Source organism: Halichoerus grypus, chromosome 9 (genome assembly GCF_964656455.1).
Source record: "Halichoerus grypus chromosome 9, mHalGry1.hap1.1, whole genome shotgun sequence".
Classification (NCBI taxonomy): Eukaryota; Metazoa; Chordata; class Mammalia; order Carnivora; family Phocidae; genus Halichoerus; species Halichoerus grypus.
This window is the reverse complement of record NC_135720.1, coordinates 120,041,568-120,066,026: the sequence shown is the minus strand read 5'-3', so window position 1 is coordinate 120,066,026 and position 24,459 is coordinate 120,041,568. Positions and strand designations below refer to the sequence as shown.

The window sequence follows — 24,459 nt, the reverse complement described above, 5'->3', positions numbered from 1 at the left end:
ATTTATATATTTTCTTTTTTTTATATTTTATTTATTTGACAGGGAGAGAGAAAGAGAGCACAGCAGGGTGAGTGGCAGGTAGAGGGAGAGGGAGAAGCAGGCTTCCCGCGGAGCAGGGAGCCCGATGCAGGGCTCGATCCCAGGACCCTGAGGTCATGACCTGAGCCGAAGACAGACGCCCAAAGACTGAGCCACCCAGGCGCCCCCATTTCATCTTTTTTTTTAAAAAGAAATTTGAATACAACTTGTATTTTATTTATTTTAAAGATTTTATTTGAGAGAGAGAGTAAGAGAGAGAGCGTGAGCACAAGCAGAGGGAACAGCAGGCTCCCCATGGATCAGGGAGCCCTATGTGGGACTTGATCCCAGGACCGTGGGATCATGACCTGTGCCGAAGGCAGACACTTAATTGACTGAGCCACCCAGGCACTCCTAGATTCACATATTTTCTATTTAGGAAATAAAGGCTATGTTTATTGTCCAGAGCTATTAAATTTCTGTGAGGAAAATGTCATATATGGAAAATCTTCTAGCTTTTGTTGCTAAGTATTTTTGAAAGGGTAATCAGTTAATAAGACTGATGTCATAAAGCTATTGACTATATAAACTATGGAAAATATTGAGAAATTTTTTAATAGCTTTAAAGTATTTTGTGAGTAAAGACAGAGTTTCTTTTCAAATATATCATTTATCAGCTATAAAATCTCTTAAATTTAAGATTATTCTACAAACCAGAACATTAAAACAAGCCCATTTGTAAAGCTAACAATATTTATAGTTTTGATTGTTTATTAATTAATTAATTTTTTAAAGAGATTTTATTTATTTATTTTAGAGAGAGATACAGAGAGCATGAGAGAGAGCGAGTACAAGTAGGGGGGAAGGGCAGAGGGAGAGGGAGAAGTGGTCTCCCTGCTCAGGGGTGAGCCCGACTCGGGGTTAGATCCCAGGACCCTGGGATCATGACCTGAGCCAAAAGCAGATGCTTAACACACTGAGCCACCCAGGTGCCCCACTGATAACTTATTAATTTAGAAGGTAAAGTAACAGGAATTCCTACTATTCATCACCTGGATAATTAAACCATTTTACTAATTATATTTTATTCTTATATTAGCATGTCACAGATACAAATTTGCTGACCTTTAAGAATTATAAATAACATTAATATCTTATATAAAATAATATATTGAAAAAATCCTCATATTTTGCGTGATCATCAAGAATGAACAAAGAGAGATATCCTATCTTCTAGTTTCAGAAGATTAAAAAGTCAAACGATTAAACTTGATTTCCTGACTTTAATGACTGTAACCATGTGACTTTTCCATTTTCAGTATGATTGTAGAAATAATGTCTAATCTCCTATAGCTAAGTAATGGTGTAGGTTTCTGAGAGACTTCCCAGAGCTATGTCCTTGAGGTGAAAGCCCGCACCAGGAGTGTGTTTGGCGAAAGTTCTCTGCTGTCCGGTATCTGCAGGTGGGGCTCCAGTGTCTGCTGGTCCACAGTGGTGGGGCCTATTGATTTTTGACTCTCACTTGGATGCCACTGGTGCTACAGAAGGAGGTCAGTTTAAGAGTTCCAGTCTTTGGGGCACCTGGGTGGCTCAGTCAGTTAAGCGTCTGCCTTCAGCTCAGGTCACGATCCTAGGGTACTGGGATTGAGTTCCGCCTCGGGCTCCCTGCTTGGCGGGGAGCCTGCTTCTCCCTCTGCCTGCCGCTCTCCCCTACTTGTGCTCCCTCTCTTTCCCTCTCTGACAAATAAATAAATAAAATATTAAAAAAAAAAAGAGTTCCAGTCTTTTCATGAGGATATTTTTCACAGACTCATCTTAATACATAGGTCATTAGGTCCATCTGGACAATACAGTAACTACTACTTCCAGAATCAACTAAAGAAGTCAAGTTTGGCTATATGAACCTACCTCATCGCCATTAATTTACTAGCAATGAGTCACATGCAGTGATTGGATCCATCCCTTGGATCCCTTTAACCTGAAATCATGGTCCATGTCAACAGTACTATTTCTTCATTTTCTTCCCATTCTTTTTCTTCTTCTTCTTTTTTAAGTGTTTAAACTGGAACATTTACTCAGCTCTACAGAAGGTATTATTTTTTCTCAGTAGATTTTCTCCTTTTCTTTCTCCTTCCATGTTTGACCCCTAAATAATGCTGTCTTCCACATACAGTGTATAACGATGCTACCTTCTCTGTGACCATGGAGCCTGCTAAAGACTGCTCCCTTCAGGAGCTCTTCAGTTGCTGGACTCCTGTTTTCTCCAGAATTCCAAGAGAGCCTAATAAATACCACTAAGAAGCTGGGGTGCATTTATGTTCTTACTTTATTCTGTATTTCTTTCTTAAGAAGAACTTTTTATCATTTCCCAGCTGAGGGAATCAGAGTAGTTTGGCCGTCATCATACATCATCATCAAACATAATAACAGTGAAAAATATTATATTCATGAGCTGTTTTGTTGCATTTAACATTGTGAGTTAATACTCTAAAGGTACTTTTAGAGACATTTTGACTAACCTTGTTTAACTTACACATTTCTTTATTTGTATGTGGGAATTCATATGCCTAATTTTTTCTAATTCTTTAATTTAAAAGTGTATAATAACCATTAGATAATATTCTTTATTTTTAGGGAACAGTTGATATCCACTTGTATGTATTCTCCACCCAAAACCCTCAGAACTTATGAGCTAGAAAGGAATTTAAAGATCATTCCATCCCATTTATTTCATCAATGAAGAAACTGAAGCAGTATGATGTTGAGTTGTCCAAGGTGACAAAACTAACATGTTGTCAACACTAAAGCTAGAAATAATCCTGAAGAGAGAATGACATAAACTTTGTTCATATTTGCAGAAATAGCATGTATATGAACTGTGAGCTGGAAGTGAGCCAGTCAACCCCCATGAAGCAGAGCTGGTACTTATACTATGGAATGAAGCAAGTGAAGAAGTTGGAAATTTATCTCAATTGCTCTTATCTTTTGTAAAAGACATTAATTAATTTGGTTAAAGGCAATATTCCTTTCAGATATTTAGCAGAATAATAATAAAACATTAGTTTTATAATGTTAAAATATAAATATGATATGAAGCCAATGATTTATCTTGAGTATCACCAAGAAGTTGGCAGTGAGAGGAAATAGAACTAATGCAAAGTAATGCAAAGTTAAAAATCATGTGGCAATAAGAAGATATAAAGTACTTTAAATATACCTGTGATTAACAGTTTAAGGCTACCGCAAATAGATGGTGTACTACTACTGTTTAGATATTGAGCCATTTTTAGATGATCTAGCACATTCCTCTAAATATGGGCTTCATAAGAAATCATATATATCAGTCTAAACACAGTATTCACCTGACTGAGAGAATCTGACATTTTAAGGTTCATGAACTTGTGGTTTCAATTCTTAGACTTGAGGTTTTGTTTTTTGGTTTTTTTTTAGCTGCCAAGTGTTTTGCTTTTTAAAATGTCTAACTATATTTGTTACTATAAATTCATCTTCATATTTTAAACTATAATTCCTGTAAAAATTAACTGATTAAGTCACAGTAAAATTTTGGAAAATTTTCTCCTTCGTTTTTTCTGAAGATTGCTCTTTATTCATTGCTGGAAGATATCAAGGACTAGGTGTGAAGGAATGAAAGTGGGGAGAGTATGACTTTACCCCCCAGAGTTCTTGTGACAATGTCTGGAGGTGTTTTTGGTTGTCACAACTGGAGGTGAGGGTAGCAGCAGGGATGTTCTTAAACATCTACAATACACAAGACAGCCCCAACAGCAAAGAATTATCCAGCCCCCAAATGTCGGTAGTGCTAAGGGTGAGAAAGCCTGCTCTAGAATTTCACCCTTGAATGTTATCACCAAATCTAGATAAATGTCATCTATAAGACTGGGATCTTCTCTTTCTTTACATATCACTTTTATTTTGCAGTAAATCCTTCAAGCTTTAGCAAGCATTTGCCTAAACACAGGAGAAAGAAAACCCAAAACCCTCTGATTTAATAAGTAGCTCCATGTGAAACCATTTAGGCCTTAAGTATTCTGGTCTACTACAGGTCAAATGCCAGTCAGGGAAGCCCAGAGAACATAGTTGTTATTGCAGGGCTCTCCTAATCATTTGGGGCTCAATTCTTACTTTCGTGACCCACTGGTCTGCAGAACCACATCAAAGTAGGTCCATGACGACCTTCCTTCCACCTTCAAAATAAATGAGCATATTTATCTTTTGTTGTACGTTATAACAAGAACAAAGCTTTCCTTTGGGAATAAGCTGTAGATTCTTGTGCTGGCTTTGATATAAGACAATAAAATGGATTCGAGATAATTTCTCAATGTATAGGATTACAGTAATATTAGTGTGAGATGTTCACTTTATTTGAAAATTTTCCTTAAAAATTATTTGAATTCATAAATATTTTAGTGCTTTAGGGAATAATAGAATGCAGGATATAACTTAAATGACTGGAACTTGTTTTTATTTAATTTCAACAGGCCAAAGCCCTCATCTTTGTGTGTGTGTGTGTGTGTGTGTGTGTGTGTAAATAAAACAATCTTTAAAAATTACAAAGTTATTATTTGCCTGTCTGAGTAGCAATTTAAATCATACAATTATAGAAATATCAAGAAACAAGCAAACCAATATCCAACAGCCCAATATTTATTTGTATTTTTTTTAAAGATTTTATTTATTTATTTGAGAGAGAGAATGAGATAGAGAGCATGAGAGGGGGGAGGGTCAGAGGGAGAAGCAGACTCCCTGCTGAGCAGGGAGCCCGATGTGGGACTCGATCCCGGGACTCCAGGATCATGACCTGAGCCGAAGGCTGTCGCTTAACCAACTGAGCCACCCAGGTGCCCTATTTGTATTTCTATCTATTAAAGCTATTCTGTGGTTCTTTTAGATGAGCATCATAGCCTTAATGTATTAAAAAAAAATTTGCCCATTCTGAAATGAGTTGATGAAGTAATCTCACGCTAAAGTTCAGCAGAGCATTAATGGGTTTTACACAATACCATTTTGTCTGTGTGTAAATGGTTAGATTGTGGGCCACTCACCTTGGACCCACCATATTCTAGGTGGCCTTTCCGGTTGGGCACAAAATGGCAGCATCTGGCTTACTATTACACCTGTAGTCTGTGATACTTCACAGGTGACATCTGTACTTGGAGATCACAGAGCTGTCTGCCAATATTATTCTCTGTGGGGAGATGAAGTGTAATTGCTTAAACATGAAAGACTTTTGAAGCAATAGTTGGTCTAATTGAGGTGGTTGTTACCACTAAACAAAGTCAGGTCCTTCCCACCTACTGAGGTGAGACTTCTGAGACTGTTAAATTGATTTTTTTAATGTCTTGTAATTTCTGTGACATTTACATTGGAAACCAAACTAACAACTGTCTGATCTCACGTAGTGTATCTCCCCCAGTATAAGCAGGCAGGGTACACAGTGGTTAAGAGTGCACTAAGCCACTCAGAGCCAGACCTGGATGGAGTCTGCCTGGCTGCACTACTTACTCAGACCTCGGTTTCCTCTTCTGTACTGCTAACAGCGCCTGCCTAATCGGTGGGTGCACTGTGAGGACCAAGGGTGCCGTACTGGTTACTTACCTGTGGGTCCCATGTAAAAGTAAGATTGGAGAGCATATGTGAAAAGGATTAACACAGTGCCTGGTAGATTTTGAACATGTGTGTATTTCTTTTTCCCTCCTCTCTTCTCCCCTCTTACTGTATTTTCAGTACTGAGCCTAGAGTATCTCTTTATTCCTCCCCTTCTGAGGTGAAATACTGTGTTGGAGCCAAACTTGTTTGTGGGATTCTAGTGGCTATTGGCATAAGACTAAGACAGTAAGAAATATGAATCCCGTAGGGCCTGCAAATTAGAGACGGTTTTGAACCAAAAACAGAATATATTAATGATGTTTACAGATGAATTAGAGTAGTCACTGAGACATCCATGAATTGCAAAAAGAAAAAAAAATGTAAGTAGTATTGGAGAATTGCTGGAATCACAGGAAAGGCCATTTTCAAATGAGATTCTGGCAGTTAAAGCAGTGAACATTTAAATTGGGGAAGTCAAAAAAAGATGTTGACTATGGAAAGATTATGGTAAACATCAAACACCTATGAAAGACCCTTGAGAAAATTAGTGAAACCTTCAAGTATTTTTTAAAATGATTCAGATATTTTTATTAATGGTCCTGTGAGAATCTTAAGTGAAATACAAAATGGTGTTTTGTAAAAAAAAAAAAATTACAAACCAGGATGTTTTTTGTTTTGTTTTATTTTATTTTTTTTCCTTTTTGGCTATACTAAGAAAAAACACATAAGTATAACTATAATTTAAATTTTATCAATTATAAGAGAAATTGCAATTCTTTTCAAAATAGCATTTTCCCCCAAATTTAGTTTGAATCAAAGCTTTCTTTTTCACTATTTATTATGGAACTTTGTTTTCCCTTTTAATTGAATCAGGCTCAGGTAAGGATACAGAAGTATCCAACTGTTTCACTCCAGGTTCCATCACTTACTAAAATGAGTGACTTTTGGCAAGTTTCTAAGTCTCTCTCAGCCTCAGTTTTTTCATCCATAAGATGGGATAATAAAGTTGTCACTTAGAATTGTTGTGAGCATTAAAGGAAATAATGTAAGTAAAGTTACTAGCACATTATTATTATTTCCACCACTACTAGTAATGTTGCATCTGGAGAAGGAGGGTCAGTTTGTACCATCTCACAATCTAAAATATAATAATAATAAAAAGGAATAACAAAAAGGATATTAATAAAGTGATAGACAACTTGTCTTTCCTGAGCAAGTAAGGAAGTTAAGCTTTCAGAGCTTGGTAACTGGTAATTAAGGTAGACAAGATGTGATAAAGTAATCCACAGAATATTGAACATGAAGTTAAGAGTAAGTTCTGAACTTCTGTTGTTTATGGGATGTTTAATTCCCAGAGTTCATTTAAAGACTAAACTCTGAGCAGAAAAGATTCTTCTAGATAGAGGATTTAAAATCTATATTCCTTTCCTATGCTCACCTTTGCAGAAGAAAACTTGGGCTATAAGAAAATACTGGTTGCAAAGAAAGAGAAAGATCAGAGAAGAGACACACGGCACTCCAGATCCATAATCAGCATTCTGGGAAGCTCAGTGGAGGAACTGAAACCTCGCATAAAAACCAGTTGATAATGCTTCAGTGCTTAAAGACAATCTTTGGCCAGTGTATAAGCCAATACTAAAACATAACAATAAACTTCTGGGAACAAACCCAGCAGGACAAACCAGCCTGCAACAGGCACAATAAAGAGAATCTGCCTGGAACAGAACAGTTCCTTGGGTCAGGATCATTGTGTGTCTATGTTGGGGGGTGAGGAGGCATTGGACATTTTTACCAGAACCACTGAATATCTTCTATAGTTTGTTAGATACTTACAAATACACTTACAACAAGCGTAATCTAAACTTAGCCTGACCTAGGATTAAGAGGGGATTGGCAGTCCCTCAAAGTTGAGACATATAACTAGGTCTGAGAAAGGAGATATGGTACAAAGAGAGGGCAGCAAAGCCTTTTTTTTGTTTTGTTTTTTGAAATGAAGAAATTTGTGACCCTAGAAACATAGGAATGCCAGAAATACTCCTTTGGGGATCAGATTATGAACTGAGGCCATGAGGTAGGAAGGGGGCATCTCCCCCACTTCCATGAGAAGCACAGCTCGTTGAGGGAGATGCACTGCCCTGTGGAACCTCAGGACCTGTGCAGCTCTGGACTGTCAGAGGATCGGGAACCATGAAGCAACTAGAGTTCTCATGGAGGATGCTGGTGACTGTGATTCCTCCCTAAATTAGTTTAATGCCAGAAGGGTGAGAATGTTAAACAACTGGTTTTGAGAATATTTGAAATATCCCAGGAACTCCTAGAATTGTTGGGGATTCAGCAGGTAGGGGTACTGACTCAGCAAGAATTGGACCCTAATGCTACTCTGACCTCCTTTATAGTTACAGGCTCACGGAATCCTGGGGCATGCAGTTGCCAAAATATACTTAATAAATTGTAGTTGGATCTTATTAGCATGTGGGCTCAACCATTCTCAACAAATCCTTTTGCCATCTTTATACACTCCTGGTTTAATGAACACTTCCAGTTATTGTTATAGAGACATTCCTGCTCTGGACAGACCCTAATGATAAGTAGAATAAAAATTCCTGGAGTGAGCAAAATTTATGTTAAAGAAGGCTTATTTCTGCCAGAATAGGCAGGTCATTATAATAAAACTTTTTAAATGTCTAGTATGTTTAAGATTTCTTAAAAGGTGCTAAAGCAGGATGTACATGAGGATAAGTAGCCCATAATGCGATGCAATTAAGGAAGTGAAAATACAATCTGATCACAAAGAGACACTTCCTGGCCATGAAAAAGGTAGGCATGCAGCATAATTTTATCAATGGAATAGGGGAAGCCCCAGTGCCCACAAGATGTTAAAGAACGCTGGGTTGAAGTACACAGGAAATGTCTCAACCCTAGCCCAGGTGCCTCTTAAAATCCTAACAATGAATTTGTACAAAAGAAGCAAAACCCTTTTTTAAAGAAGAGGAAGGAATTTCTCAGAGGAGCGCTGATTAATTTTATTGGAGGAAGACAAAATGAACATTGTTAAGAACCTTAGTACTAATATATTCTCATGTAGATGGCCATTGGACTGTATACTCTCAGAAATCTATGATAAGTATTTAATCTGAAGTTCTAGGCATTTGGGGATGTTTCCTTAACCTGCAAACAAAGGGAAATATTCCTTATAGGAAGTAAATAGAAGGCAGGGGAATTAAAATATTTTAAAAAATGAATATAATCTATTCTTCTACGCCCAGCACTAAAATGAGTTAATGTACCATATATGAAAAAAATAACATGTATATGTATCTTTTAACAGATAAATAGAACTTTGTAGACACAGTTGAATACTACTGTGTTAATTACAGTTGGTGGTTATGAAAATGAATTGCTTCTCTAGAATGGATTTGGGGGTGGGGATTGCAGGAGTTGAGTGCTCCACATGAGCTGTGCTTCAGGATCTGGTACCTCTATCAGGAGGAAAGGGGTGGTTACTGTTCACTTTGAAGCCTTACCTAGTTAGCATCCAAGGTGGCTGCCCTGCCGCACACTCCTTTCCTCCAGCTGATGGGATGAACACGCTCTGTGGCCACTTCCCTCAAGGTCTCTGACGCTAGCTTGATGTGTTTAGCATATTCCCTTTTTCCTTGGCTGGATTCTAAGTGATTCTAAGACTGGAATTTTTAAGCACAAATCATTCTTGAGAACTATGGAAGGCTCCTGAGCTAATAGCTTGTATTTTCAAGAAGTTTTAACTTTGGGGACTATTAGTGATATTAATGATGATAAGGGTAACATAGCGGCTAACACTTAGCCCTTACCATGTAGACCGTACTCTGTTTTTCACTTATTTCTTTTAATCCTCATAATAAAACTATTAAGTAGGTATGTTTTTGTCCATTTTATAGGTGAAGAAACAGATTAGTTTCCTGTACTAAGCAAAGGGTCCAGGATTTGAACCCAGGCAGCCTGACTCCAGAACTCCTGCAATTATCCATTATATTATGCTGGCTCCTAAAATGGCCTGTCTCTTCAGTCATACTTCATTTCCCAAATGAGCTTTATTCTAGTCACATCAGCTCCTTTTTTTGACCCTCAAATTTTTCCTCAGAACCTTTATTCCTGTTTAATATTTTGTTTTTTCTTTACTTTCCTGGTTTTTCTTTTTCTTTTTTTAAGATTTTATTTATTTACCTATTTGACAGACAGAGACAGTGAGAGAGGGAACACAAGCAGGGGGAGTGGGAGAGGGAGAAGCAGGCTTCCTGCTGATCCCAGGACTCTGGGATCATGACCTGAGCTGAAGGCAGACACTTAACGACTAAGCCACCCAGGCGCCCCACTTTCCTGGTTTTTCTTATTTAGTTTTGCAAAATCCTAATTTTAATTAGTGAAAATGTGGAATGATGAAACAAGTTATGGAAGCAAATTATTTTTCCTGAATTTTGTCATGTAGTTGACATAAAAACTGGGGCAATATGAGACTAAGCTTAGCTATTTTGAAACTAAGTCTATTTAAACTTTCAAAAACTATGTTTCATGGGTTTTAATTTATAGTCTCTATATTAGGGAATCAATGATACTGCTAAATGATAGCCACCCTCATTTTTTAGAATTCTTTATATTGTTTATATACTGCTAAATGATTATTAAATTTGCTTTTTTGTTGATAACAATATTCTTAAAAATTGATTTGAAGAATATTGGGTTTTGTAGCTCACAGACATTGCTTTCATGCAAATCAAGCGAGGGCCTCAAGAGCAGTATGTGCAGACTTGAAAATTCAAGGCAAGACTCCATGAACCAAAAAAAAAAAAAAAATTGTGTAGCAGTTTATGTCCTTGCACATTATGGTCTAGTGTCAGCATGTGTTAAAATGTCTTAACTAACACTGATTATTAGGTTCTCCAAAGAAACAGAACAAATAGGAGATATCTGTACATATATGAGATTTATTATGTGGAATTGGCTCATGATTATGGAGGCTGAGAAGTCCCATTATCTGACATCAGCAAGTTGGAGATCCAGGCGTAGTTCCAGTCTGAGTCCAAATGCCCTTGGACTGGGACTTAGACTTGTAGTGTTCGGAGGAGAAGGCAGGAGAAGACCAATACCTCAGCTCAAGCACCCAGGCAGAGAGGAGGAATTCTCCTTTCCTCCACCTTTTTGTTCTCTTCAGGCCTCTGAGGGGTGAAATGAGACCCACCATCAGTAAAGACGGCAATGTGCTTTACTCAGTCTGTGGATTCAATCAAATGCTAATCTAAGAGGAACAGCCTTACAGACACACCCAGAAATAATGTTTAGCCAAATATCTGGGCACCCATTGGTCTGGTAAAGTTGACACATTATCATCATACTAACTGAATGCTTTTTTTTTTTTTTTTTAATCTCTGTGGTCATTCAGACACAGTTTCTGTCACTGCTCTGGTGTGCCTTAGATACGCTGCTGCCATCTGTGTGCTCATCAGACTCCCTAGGCCTTTACTCGAGAACCCCAAATACACAAGGAATATCAAGAAAGCATAGATGGTAGTAGTGGAGAGGGACTATATAACAAATAAGAAAGTCACACCCTTCCCTATGTTTTTCATTCCTTAATATTATACATTTATACCATATCAACAATTAAAGTGGCATTTATTGACTGGTAACTGATCCTTAGAACTCATCCTTTATTTCTGATTGTCTTGCCCTTGGAGTCTGACCTTTTCTGAAAAATATTTCATAAACCGAAGTCCAAACCAAGTATTAGCAACAGTTATTACAGAGGAAGAGATGTGACTAGAATAAAGCTCATTTGGGAAATGAGCTTTCCTTGGTGAGAAAATATCATTTGTACTCATTTGTTTCTAGGGCACTGCATATCTTTACTTTTCTCTGTCAGGAGAGAATAACAAACTGAATCATGAGTGCCAAGTAAGATTGTTGTGAAAGGAGACACAATTGCTTCATCTTATAGATATTTGTCTTGTCCCCATTTCCTATCAGATGAAGAATATGAATCAAAGCCCTTTTGAAGATTTTCTTAACTTTGCAGTCTCTACACTGGAATGGCTGTTAGCCAATACTGTTTTTTTAAAGCTACTTTGAACATGAAATTTATATGAAGCAGCCCTGCTTTACTTCTCAAATGTCACTACAATTCTGAGTCAAGATGGAAGCCAAAGAAGAAACTTAATCCAAGATGTTCAAGTATGAGCAATGTCAAATAGAAAGTACGAACATTGTCCTTCTGTGAAAGAGCTCTGTATATCAATTCTGAAATGCAGCTCAAACATGATATAGAATGATGTGGGATAAGTCATTTTTAATGTTAATAAGCCATTTCTATAAAAATAAGTTGATTTCAAAAAATGATATCCATGTCTATAATTCCATTCTCATATAAATTGAATGTATTCTCCTATAACATAAAATTTGATTCTTCTGCATCAATCCCATACCTCTCACCACTCCCTGCCAATTCCTGTAGATAGAGGTAAAAGTAGTCTACAACAGTTCTGACAAACATGGAGGGTGAGAAGAAGTTATGACTACAATGTGTCAGAAGAGAGATAAGTTGCCTAGTATGACCAGATAATTTCTTCATCATTTACTGATCTCTGTAATGCTATCTTTATGCTTACTGGTATACATATCCCTGTAAAACAAACATACTGGTTTAAGAGTTTAATCATTCCTGAGAATCTGGAATTGTGGCAAAAGAAATAAAAGAACTAACTTCATGATGTACTAAATTTACCGACGAAAAGAACTAACTTCATGATGTACTAAATTTACCGACGAAAAGATCTTACTCTTTAAACTGTTGAATACCCCTACTTCCTTCTTTCCCTGTTCAGAAAATGTTTATTGAACACCTATCATGTGATAAGCCCTACACTAGACTCTGGTGAAAGAGATGAACAATATAATACTTGTCTTTCAAAATCTCACAGTGGAGATAAGTAAACTTAAAATTACAATGAAGTGTAATACAAGCAGGTCGACGTATGCAAGGGGTGATTGAGGAGTGTGGAGGAGGGACGGCTCACCCCTCGGTGAGGGGAGGACTCAGGAAATCCTTTTATCGAGGTGATACTTGAAGTATGACAGTTGGGGAGCAAAATGTGGATAAAGATGTTTCTCACAGAGGAGGGGATATGCAGAGAAGAAGAAGGGACCTTGCTGAGGAACCTGTACACAGTTGGATGTTGCTGGAGAGAACGGTGAGGTGGGAGAGGGGAAGGAGGAGAAGCTGGAAGGTGACAGATGACAGATCACACAGGAATACTGCTACCACTGATGACTTTCTTCAGGGCATTTTCATCAGATTTGCATTGAGAAACTGTAGTTTTTAGACCAGATTTCTCTCAAAGTGAGAGGAGCATCTGGTAGCAGTGGCAGTAATCCAGAAGAGAAAATGATAGGGCCAGGACCCAGTGAAGTCATTCACTGAGTTGGACTTGTGCATCCGTGAGGAATCTAGGTTTAGAAATGTCAAAATTCACCCTAGGCTTCAGCAAAATAAAGTTAGAGGGCAGATTGGATGGATGTTACTCAAGTGTGAGAATGACAGAGATGTATCTGGCCTGACCAGAGTGACAACTGGAACCAGAACTCTGATATCTTGAGGGTGCTCTTTCTCTCTCTCTGTCTCTTGTCTCCATTTCCTCTTTCTGTCTTGGTATCATCTTTTTAAACCACTTTTTTTTTTTTTTTTAAGATTTTATTCGAGAGAGACAGAGATAGCAACAGAGATAGCGAGAGAGAGCACAAGCGGGGATGAGAGGGAAAGGCATACTCCCCGCTGAGCAGGGAGCCCGATGCGGGGCTTGATTCCAGGACCCTGGGATCATGACCTGAGCCGAAGGCAGATGCTTAACCAACTGAGCCACCCAGGCGCTCTGAACCGCTTTCTTATATGAAGCCAGAACTAACGTCACTAACATCTTTAAGTCTCACTGTGCTGAAGGAAAAAGGTTTTCTCCCTAGGAGAAGACCTAGGGAAGGGGTCTAACTGGCCTGCCATGATCAGGTGTCCATCCCTTAACCAATAACTGTAGCTGTGCTTCTTTGGGTCAATGTGGGTTTGGTTCCTGCTCTTGAATAAATCAGTGCAGCCAGAAAGGTAGACTCGGGCTTTTGCCATTAGGACCACGCGAAGAACGAAGGAACACAAAAATGTCCTTTGGGGGAATCTACAAAGTAGGCAGCCACCACTGTCATGGCCTAGTAGAGGCTGGATTTGGGAGTTCTGTAGGAATGTCTGAGAAGTGAAGGCAGTAGGTGTTGGACAGTTGACTTGAGGATGTGAATGAGAAAGTGTCAAAGGGGACTCCCAGGCAGCCGCGTAGATGGTAAGCCCATTCATCAAGCAGTGACATAGAAAAAGTCATGTCAGCTGAAGTAAAGGAGACATGAATAAGGTAAAGGTTATATCCCCTGGGGTGAGCAGGAGGAAAACCTGATGGGAACTTGCAGGTCATATAAAATGATTTCCAGGCAGCAGGAGCTTAGCTTGAGTTGGGGAGCCTAATTAGAATAGGTATATTCTCCCATAGCACTCAGGCCACAGCATGGGAGGAAAGACATTGATATTGATTTGAGGTTTTGCAGAGTACGTGAAGTGGAACAGCTAGGAGAGCAAAGGAATTAAGGGCATTAGCAAGAAAATGGTCAAAGTGATGGATCATAATACGAAAAGGAAGGAAATAAAGACTGGGGGATCTGCATGAGCAAGAGGCTGGGGGTTCTGTGTGCTTGGAGAATAGGTATAGTGCGGCTGTGGGGATGGACATCATGGACAGGAGGATAAATCATGTAGCAGAGGGGAGTGTTTGTGTAAGATCTGAGGGGGGAATAGAAGCCCTCAGCGGGAACATCTGCACATTTTTTTATCTGAATTTTTGTTCTCTGTACCCTCTCTCCTGTGCCCGTGGATGAGCTGTCTGGGGAGCTCAACAGTTGTCCACTAGGCCCTGTTTATAATCACCAACTCAGAGACACAACACCAGCAATTTTCACCTCTCCTGGATCATTTCTCCCTCATCACTGGATCTCTCCCTCCAGCACGCAAAGATGCTGCTTTTTCTCCCATCTTGAAATGAAATTTTCTCAGTCTCTTCTCCATTGTCTCTTGAACCCTCTCACCCATCAGACTTCTGTCTACATTCCTCTGAAGCGCTCTGATCAGGGTCGCCAGTCACCTTGATTCTGCCATACCCAGTGGTCGTTTTTCCATCTGTCCCCTGTCTTCCTCCCTGACCTACAGTCGTGGTGATTAACAACCTCCCGGGCACGCGCTTTCCAGACTTTCCGGATTCTTCCATGCTCTTGTTTTCCTTCAGCCTCACTGCTTCCTCCTCATCTGTTTGACCTCTAAACGTTGTAGTGTCAGTGGATTCGGTTCTTGGACCATTTCTGTTTTCTTGCTCACTTCCCTCTCTTGGTGGTCTCAGCCTGTTTCAGGACTTGAAATACCATCCAGACATCAATGGTTCCCAAATGTGTGCTTTCACCTACACCCTCCTCAGGAGGCCAGACTCATATATTCACTTTGACTCTAGATGAAGACTCACCCTGTCTCATCATGATTTAAATATTTCATGTTTATTAGTTCTCTGATAGTTTCGTCAGTGTATCAAATGAATAGAGAGACTTAAAATAACACAGTGTATCTGTGGGTAAGGTTAGCGTTTATATATAAATTTGTTTTAATTTTGTGGGATTTTGTCTTTGTCAGCGTTGGTTTGTTTGACTAAGGCAGTGGTTCGGGGTTGGGGGGGGCAGTTAGTTTCCCCAGGGGAAATTTGGCAATGTCTGGAGACATTTTTGGTTGCCACTGCCGTGGAGGGGGTGCTACTGGCATCTATTGGGTGATAGCCAGGGATGCTGCTAACCCTCTGCAATGCACAGGACAGCCCCAAATGTCAATAGTGCCAAAGCTGGGAAACCTTGAAATAAGGATTTGTGAATTTGAATCATCTTAACTCTCAGTAGAAAAGACATTGAGCATTGATGCAAAGAGCAAAGTAGTTTGAATCTTTCTCTTTAAACACGTATTTATGAATAATTGCCAAAAGGTGGTAGCTATCCCCGACAAATGCACATTGTGAATGGTCCTCTTGTAAGCCTGAGATTCCTTTAAGCATGCCTGTTGGATTTTGAGTACCTGCAGTTAAATAGTGTTGCTCTTGGCAGGACTTGGTGAGCAAATGAGGTATGAGCTCTCTGATCTCTGCAGTCTGCTCAGTCAGCCATGACCTTCCCAGTGTCTCTTCTTTCTACACCCTGTCTGCAGCGAGCCATGGCCCAGGCAGTTCCCAGTGGGGTGGCCAGAGACTACCACAGGGGGGGAATGCAGGGCCCCAGGGCGGAGGTTCACGTGGGGTTCAGGATAAATTGGAATGATTTCTGTTTTGCAATGAATATCATCCAAACTGGCTTTATGCTTTAACTCCCAAAAATCTTTAAATCTAAAGCTTTTGGATGAAGTACTGAGCAATGAAATAGAACTTTTCTTAGAGAAATTGTGGTTACTTCAAATACTATTTGGATGCTGACAGGGATACATTTTGCATATGTTTTATATGTATGTGTTCATGCAAACACAGTTGTGTGTACATGTACACCTACAAACAATGAAAATTACCACACTTTTAGCTACTTTGCTTCTTAGGAGTTAGTATAATGACAGGGCCATAATGAAATATATGTTGGAAAAAGAAGCAATTTTGTTTACTGTGATAAGCAGAATTGTCCCTAGTAAGACTTACTATATCTCCCCCATGTTTCTTCCACTAGTTCTACCTGATCATTATAAGATGTCCATTCTTGCATTTTGTATGTTATAAAACAAAAAGCCTCTATTGAAGGGTAATACATTGTGGTAAAGATTGTGATTTAACAGATGATCTGATTCTTTAATTTTAATAAGCGTGCTGCTATTCATTTCTTAAAGTTAAATGCTGATAATTTGCAGTGTATGTTTTACAAATTTTGTTCTTCTTTTCCTTAAATTTTTGTTTTAGAAGATATCTGACTATGGGAATATTATCTTGGTATATTTTATGATTTATACTAGAAAGTTTAACAAGGAATGTATATATATGCACACACACATTGATGTAGGATTAGATGCAAGAACAAAGCCAGGAAATTAGGAATTTGGCTGTAGTTGTTTATCTGAGCTGCCTCCTGTGTGTTGGTGCCGGAATGATCTCACAGCAGGCCGTGATCATCTGTTCTCACAGGAAGCGAGGCCCAGTGCAGAGGGGAAGAACCACAAGACAAGACGATCTTCTGGTTCAGGATTTCATAAGGAAAAAAATGTATATTTGCCTGGTATGTGAAAAAAATCATTAAAAGTAATTGTATTTGAGCCAGACAAAGAGCACAAGCAAATCAGTGAGACAAATTTCAGGTTTAGATGTTTATACACACACACACACACACACACACATATATATATGCATATATGTGCATGTGTGTGTATATATATATGTTTATGTGTGTGTGTGTATACACATACACATTGAATAGGCATATTCCATTGAAAAAACATAAAAATTGAATTTTTCTGAATGTCTAGTATGAAAATAAAAACAAATTTGTGTGGGGTGGCACAGTTATTTGCATTGCATCCAGATATGCAGAGCGAATCATTTCTTTTAATATCTTTATTTCTCTAAACCTGTCTTCATCTCCCTGGGAATTCCCTCCCACAGTAGGTGGGGACCTCTAGGGACCCCAAAGTGGTATCTAATCCTGTTTACTTAGTGTGATGCAGTGATTTTATTTATTTATTTGAGAGAGAGCACATGCATGCGCAAGAGTTGGGGGAGGGACAGAGGGAGAGAGAGAGGGAGAGAAGCAGACTCCACACTGAGTTCAGAATCCCACTTGGGGCTTGATCTCAGGACCCCAAGATCATGACCCGAGCTGAAACCAAGAGTCAGATGCTTAACCGACTGAGACACCCAGGTGCCCCTGATGCAGACCTTTAGGTAATGCCCAGCCTCTTTAATTAGAAGGCTCAGTTTTTGGCCTTAGACAGTAACAAAGTGGAAAAGCATAACAGTATTAACCTGGGGATGAAAGGTTGCAAGGGTTAGTATCTCCTGGCTTCCATCAGAAACAAATGCAGACACTCTCAGGAGGAAACAATCATTCTCAGACATGTCCTCTGGTTTCCAGCAGACTAAGATGCCTAATAGGAACTCCTAGTGTCATCAAATGCACAAGGAAACAAACTACCATCAGTCAAAGTCAGCAGGAAAAAAAATAAGAAATTGGTCCCCAAGAACTTTAAATATTGGAATTAATCAAATTCAGAATATAAAATCACTAAGACATCTTTAAGTAAATAAAATGATAAATCATAAAAAAATAAATAAGCAGCAACAGAATATAAAAATGCCCAGGAAGATTTGAAAATGAACCAAAGAGAACTTTAGATATTAAAAAAATAATTATCAAAATAATTAAATGGCTGACTTAAAAATATTAGAGTGCTGAAGGAAAATTAGATGGATCTAAGGAGGTTACCCAGAACATTGCAGAGAAGGGCAAAGAAATGAAAAAAAAAAAAAAAGGGAGGAAGGAAAGAGAGAGAAAGAAAGGAAGAAAGAAATTAAGACATTGGAAGGTGAAATGAGAAGGTCTAACGTTCCTTTCCAGAAGGAAATAGTAAGAGAAAACAAAATAGAGTGAAGAAGAGCCAGTATTGGAAGAAATGGTTACTGGGAGATTTCCAGATGTGCTGTAAGAGACACTGATAGAGAAGCACCAGGTATACCATGCAGAAAACCCTATCAGGACGCATGGAATTGAAACTCCAGGATACCAAAGACAAAGAGAGAATCTTTAAACAAACAGGAGGAAGAAAAATGACCTACCAAGGAATAACAGAATGGCCTCACACTTACCAGTAGCAAAAAATGGAAACCAGAAGACAGTGGAATAATACCTTCAGCATGCTAAGAGAAAACAATTTGCACCCTGCAGTTGTGTAATTAACAAAATTATCTTTCAAATACAAATCAATTTCTCCACATTAAAGGAATTTTTAATGAATGCATTTTCAGAAGAAAGGAAATTATGCCAGAAGACTCAAGAAGGAATGATGAAAAGGGAAAATGGTAAATACAAGTATATGCACAGAATTTCTAGTCCAAAACCATAAATACATGTGTATTATCTGAAGGAGAGATCCAGGGAGCTATTCAGATTAACTGAGGCAAACTTGCAGAGTTAAAATAGAGAGGAAACTTATTTTATCACTTTAATCTTTTACAACTGGAGACTCTTTTTTGTGCTCATGAAAGATATATCATTACCTTAAGACAATACTAAAATAATATAACAATGCTTGATTTATCATATTTTCTCAAATATTCTAATCCTTGATCCTTTTCGTGGATTGAGTGGCCCCAAAAAGATATGCCTACTTCCTCATTCTGGGATTTTGTGAATGTGACCTTATTTGGAAAAAGGGTCTTTACCGATGTAATTAAGGATCTTGAGATGAAGAGATCATCCCGGATTACCAGGGTAGACCTTAAATACATTGATAAGTGTCCTTCTAAGAAACAGAAGAGGTGAAGACACAGACACACAGAGAAGATGGTGTAAAGATGTAGGCAGAGATTGGAGTGATGCAGCGGTAAGATAAGAATCAAGAATGCCTGGAACCATCAGATGCAGAAAGAGGCGAAGGAAGGTTTCTCCCCTAGACCTCCCAGAAGGAACATGGCCCTGTTGAATTTCAGACTTGTGGTTTCCAGAACTGTGAGAGAATAAATTTCAGTTGTTTTAAGCCCCCTAGTTTGTAGTAATTTGTTATGGCAGCCACAGGAAATTCATATAGTCCCTAACGGTTAAATTTATACTTTTCTCAAAACAAAAACAAAACAAACAAACAAACAAAAACCAAATTTAATTTAAAAATGTAATGAAGTATCTGCTGTAATACCGTGTTGAAGCTGGTTTCTCTAGGCATGCCATTTTCTTCCCTTGTTTCTCTTTGAGATGGCATCGAGTTATATGTGACACAGATGTGGCGTATTTGACTTGGTGTTGGCAAGAAGGCAGCTGGTACCCTCAGACCCAGTGGTACACTCTGCGCACTGCTCATCTCAACTGCAGTGTTGCTGGTATAAGCTATTCCCTCGCCTACAGGCCAAGGGGCAGCGCTAGCTCCAGGCTTGGCTCTCTTTGGTGTCCACTGCTAATCAAATTCAGGGGTTTCTCTTTCCAGTAGCCTCCTAGGGTGAGTTAGCCTCACTCCACCCCTCCTTGGCATTACGGACTATAGACCCACTGCCTCATCCTACATGTAGTCCATGGCCTACATGGTCTTACCGCCAAGACTCAACTACAGGGCATCCTCCCTCACCACCTCAAGCCCATTCAGGGTTGCAGGACAGGTCTGTTGGCCCTCACAGCACCACTCATACCGTGTGAGACAGCTCATGCCCTGCTCAGTGTATCATGATGCAGCTGCCCCAGCTCAGATCCCAGGGGGCATCCTAAGGAGATTTCTCCAGACTCTCCAGCATGGAGTACAGTGCAGGCTCCTCCTCTCAATGATTTCTTCAGTATCCTTTACTTGTTATCCCAAGGAGCTGGGTTGGTACACCAAAGACTCACCTCTCCCGCCTCTGCTCGTATGCTTCTCCACTGCCCAGGGTGGCCTAGGAACCCCTCCTGCCACTTCTTCTGGTCCTTTCCACAAGAACCACAGTCCACATGCCTGCCCATCAGAACCTGGGAGAAACTTTGGGTTGTGACCACTCTTGGCTTTTGATACACTAAAATTATTTAGAAAATTACTTTTCCATGAAACCTTGTTTTCAAACTTAACTATCTTGGTACAGAATCCTATTTTGAATGATAGGGGTGAATATTAACTTTCTTTTTGACTATCTGAAGTAGCTCTCCTAATCTTTTCCCAGACTTGGGCTAACTGTGGAGAAGGTCACATAAAGACAAATGTGAAAGAAAAAGGCCTCACTATTTTAAAAGATTGATCACAGTAAAAATATTCAAGACAATAAACATTTGTAACTCATAGAAGTACTTTACAATGATAGAGTGTTCTACAGCCTTTGAACTATAGTATCTTATTAGGTCCTCAATATGGATTATTATCTCATTTTATAGTTAAGGCAACCGAAAAGTTAAAATGCTTATTTAAGATAATGGCACTTATAAAAGGAAGAGAATTATTAATAACTCACATAGTGTATAACCCTACTTTCAGTGTTCTACCTCCAAGGCCATATCCTTTGCCTCGGCTTCAATATTAAAGCTGAAGCCTGTTTCCAGGTCCTGAGACAGTGCTCCAGTCATGTTCTTAGCTCAGAACCCTCAGTACCCACCCAGACCTGTGCTCTGGAGCTTTCCCCTCACTTGAGTACTTCTTGGAGACTCAGCTTTGAGTTTAAATAAATAATACGAATATTTTATACAGCATATCTTGGTGTTTTTTAATGTGGCAGTTTTTCTTGTATCCTATATTGTCACAATGGAAATTCTGTTCTTTTCATTCTGTCAATGCTAGCAAAACTCGTGATCTCAGTCTTAGAACTAAGATTTGAACTAAAATTCATTGTAATTTATCTTTTTCTTATGGATATACATATATGTGGCCACTCTTTTTTTTTCTATGTTAATGAGTTTATATTGAAAAAGTAACCTGCAATGGTTTAAGAAATGTTTATTAGTGCTTTCAGTGTGTGAGTCTGTATATTTGAAATGGGCTCTTTATTTAGATCTGTTCTCAACCTCAGATTTTCAAAATCAGAGAATTAAGAGACCTAGTCATAAAAGAACTAAGAAGCCTGAACTTTTCATTGAGGCTTAATTATAGATACCATTAACATTGTAATGTAATAATTATAATAGCTAACATTTGTTGAGAACTTGCTAATCATATTACCTAGATTTTCTCACTTAAACATCAAATCTACATGGCAAGTACCTGTTATTATCATGTTTTACAAACGAGGATGTGATGATACTAATTCCTTACATTTCAGTAACGATTTATGTTCTACAGCGTTGTTTCACCTACATTAACATATCCTGTGATTTGACATGGCAAGTATTACTATACTGGTAGTTTATAGAAGAGACTGTAACTTCAGAGCTTTTAAATGGTTGGTGCAAAATACTATAGCTAGTAGCTAACAGAGCTGGCCTTTGGTCATTGGGCTAACTTTTCATTTCTAGGTCTTCTTCCTAGCTAAGGTCTTCTAGTTTAAGGCTCTTAGAAATGAAGTATGCATTTAAAATAATTGCGAGAGGTCCATTTATTGATGTGTTAATAATGCATAACCACTTAAACTTAATCTGAGGAAGGATACTTCCTGCATTGTACTGTGGCTTAGTGAAAACAGCACAGGTGGGAAAGCAAGCAAGACAGACTGGGATCAGGCTCACCTACTGGTCCTGACTGTTGGGCAGTTTTGCTGAGCCTCTCTGCCTCTCTCTCTCCACCTGCACACTTGGGATGGTTGGGCAAAGTTGCCTCTAAGTCTCACTCTAATATATAATGATTTTATATAGTTCTCTCCTAAAAACCTCAGTCTTGTGTGATAAGGCTTAAAAATGAAAGGAGCAAATTTTAAAAAATAATAATTTTAAGCCTCTCTAAAGATTAATTAGTGAAACAAATGGTAGTAGCAATAATGTTTAAAATTAATCTGAAAATGGAATTTGGAAAACAATTCCATTTATAATAACATCAAAGAGAATAAAGTACTTAGGAACAAATTTAACAAAACAAAAGCAAAACTTATTTTCTGGGAACTTCAAAACATTGCTGAAAGAAATTTCAAAAGACCTAAGTAAATGGAAAGACATCCTGTGTTCATAAACTAGAAGACAGGATATGGTTAAGATGATAGTATTCTTCATATTGTCCTACAGATTCAACACACTCCCTATCAAAATCACAGTTGGCTTTTTTGCAGAAGTTAACCAGCTGAACCTAAAAATCATACAGAAATTCGAGGGACTGAGAATAGCTAAAACAATCTTTAAAAAAGGGCAAAGTCAGACAATTCACACTTCCTGATTTTTTTTTTTTTAAGATTTTATTTATTTATTTGAGAGAGAGAATGAGACAGAGAGAGAGAGCATGAGATGGGGGAGGGTCAGAGGGAGAAGCAGACTCCCTGCTGAGCAGGGAGCCCAACGTGGGACTCGATCCTGGGATTCCAGGATCATGATCTGAGCCGAAGGCAGTCGCTCAACCAACTGAGCCACCCAGGTGTCCCTCACACTTCCTGATTTTAAAACTTACCATAAAGCTAAAGTAATCAAGAATGTGTGATACTCTCATGAGGATAGATATATAGATCAGAGGAGTAGCACTTAGCACAGTGCTAAAAGTGATAGCCATTGTCAGAGGTGTTGTGATAAAGACTTAAAGACAAAGGCCTGCTCATAAGCCCCTGCACTGCTTTTGCATGTGCCTGGAGCACCGTCCCTGTCTCACAGCTTAATTAAACCCTTCATGACCGCAGGGCAGGCTGCTTCTCTGGTGGGTGTTTCCTGACCACATCCAGCCACTGAGTTACCAGGCTTGACTGTTTCAGTTCTTGCAAATCTGTCATCTCACTTCTGGCAGCCCTGATTTATTTGTCTGTCTTACCCTCTGGGTGCTACTTGAGAGTAGGGGCTGCTGCCTCACTCCCAAGTTTCCCAGCTCAGGGCTCTGTGCTTGGTAGGTGCTCGTTAATACTGTTTGAAAGACTGAACAGTAAGGGTAGGGCCTAGATAGATTGTTTGAACATGGTCACATGCTTCCGTAGGAGCCCTAAGCATCTGCTTACCAGTAAAGAGAATAATCTGAACTGTTTTATGTTGGGAACTTCATCTAATTATATGGTATCACTCATTTATCTAGTATATTTGGAATCATAGGTTAGTCCTGTTATTAAAATAGAAAGATAGACATCAAGAAATCTACATTTAATTATAAATTTAAATTTATTTGTTACAAGTCAGTAGAGAATAAAAGATTGCTAATGGGTAGCAGATTGAGAAGGATTGCTCTTATTAAATATTTTTTCATTTCAAAAGGCTCTTTTTTGAAGGATTTCTGTGTTTTATAAACTGCCATGGAAGAAGCACAGCATACTCCATCAGCTGCTAAGAGAAACTGAAAATTTTAGATTTCCATGGAAATCCCATTGTCATTTTTAATGATGGCATTGGTATAGATGTGTATACCAAATTTTTGTAGTAAGTGATCTAGTATCTGTTTGTACTTGCCTTAGGCTGTGTTCTTGCCAAAATTTAGTAAACCTCTTTAGAAAAATTCCCCTTATCTCTGTGCCAGTTTCTCTAGAAGCCAAAAGCTTTCATCATAACTCACCTCCCTGCTTAATCTGAAAAAGAACAAAGCTAAAGTTATTGAAATGTGATAAATTATGATAGTAATCTATCTAAACTGTATGCAGCCATTATTGACTTTATGTGTGTTACTACCTTGAGAACTTGGCGTTACCTGGTGCTTGTGATAACCTTACCTAGAAACAGAGGCATGGGTAAAATCATCTCAGAAGTGTCCTTTAATTTTGTCCTTCTCTGTAATCTTTTAAAAGTAGAGGCTTTCATTAAAGACCAAAGAATATAAAACAATTTCACTTCTGTCTTCAATTTATGGTGCCTTTCATCAATTGTTTCAAAATATTTATGCACAATTCAGGAGACCATTTCTGTACATAGCGCTGAAGTGAATTTGGAAGGTGGCATTTCAGTAAGTATAGTACAGAGAAACTTTTGACTTGGAACTGTGTCATAATTTATAATTGGATAGCTTTGCAGGTT

The 24,459-nt window shown here is 38.6% G+C and overlaps 1 protein-coding gene across 2 annotated transcripts in view; it reads left to right on the top strand.

Moving 5' to 3' along the window:
- Positions 1-24,459, top strand: part of GMDS (GDP-mannose 4,6-dehydratase) — a 641,507-nt gene that overhangs the window by 312,998 nt on the left and 304,050 nt on the right. The gene's annotated exons all lie outside the window — the stretch shown is intronic.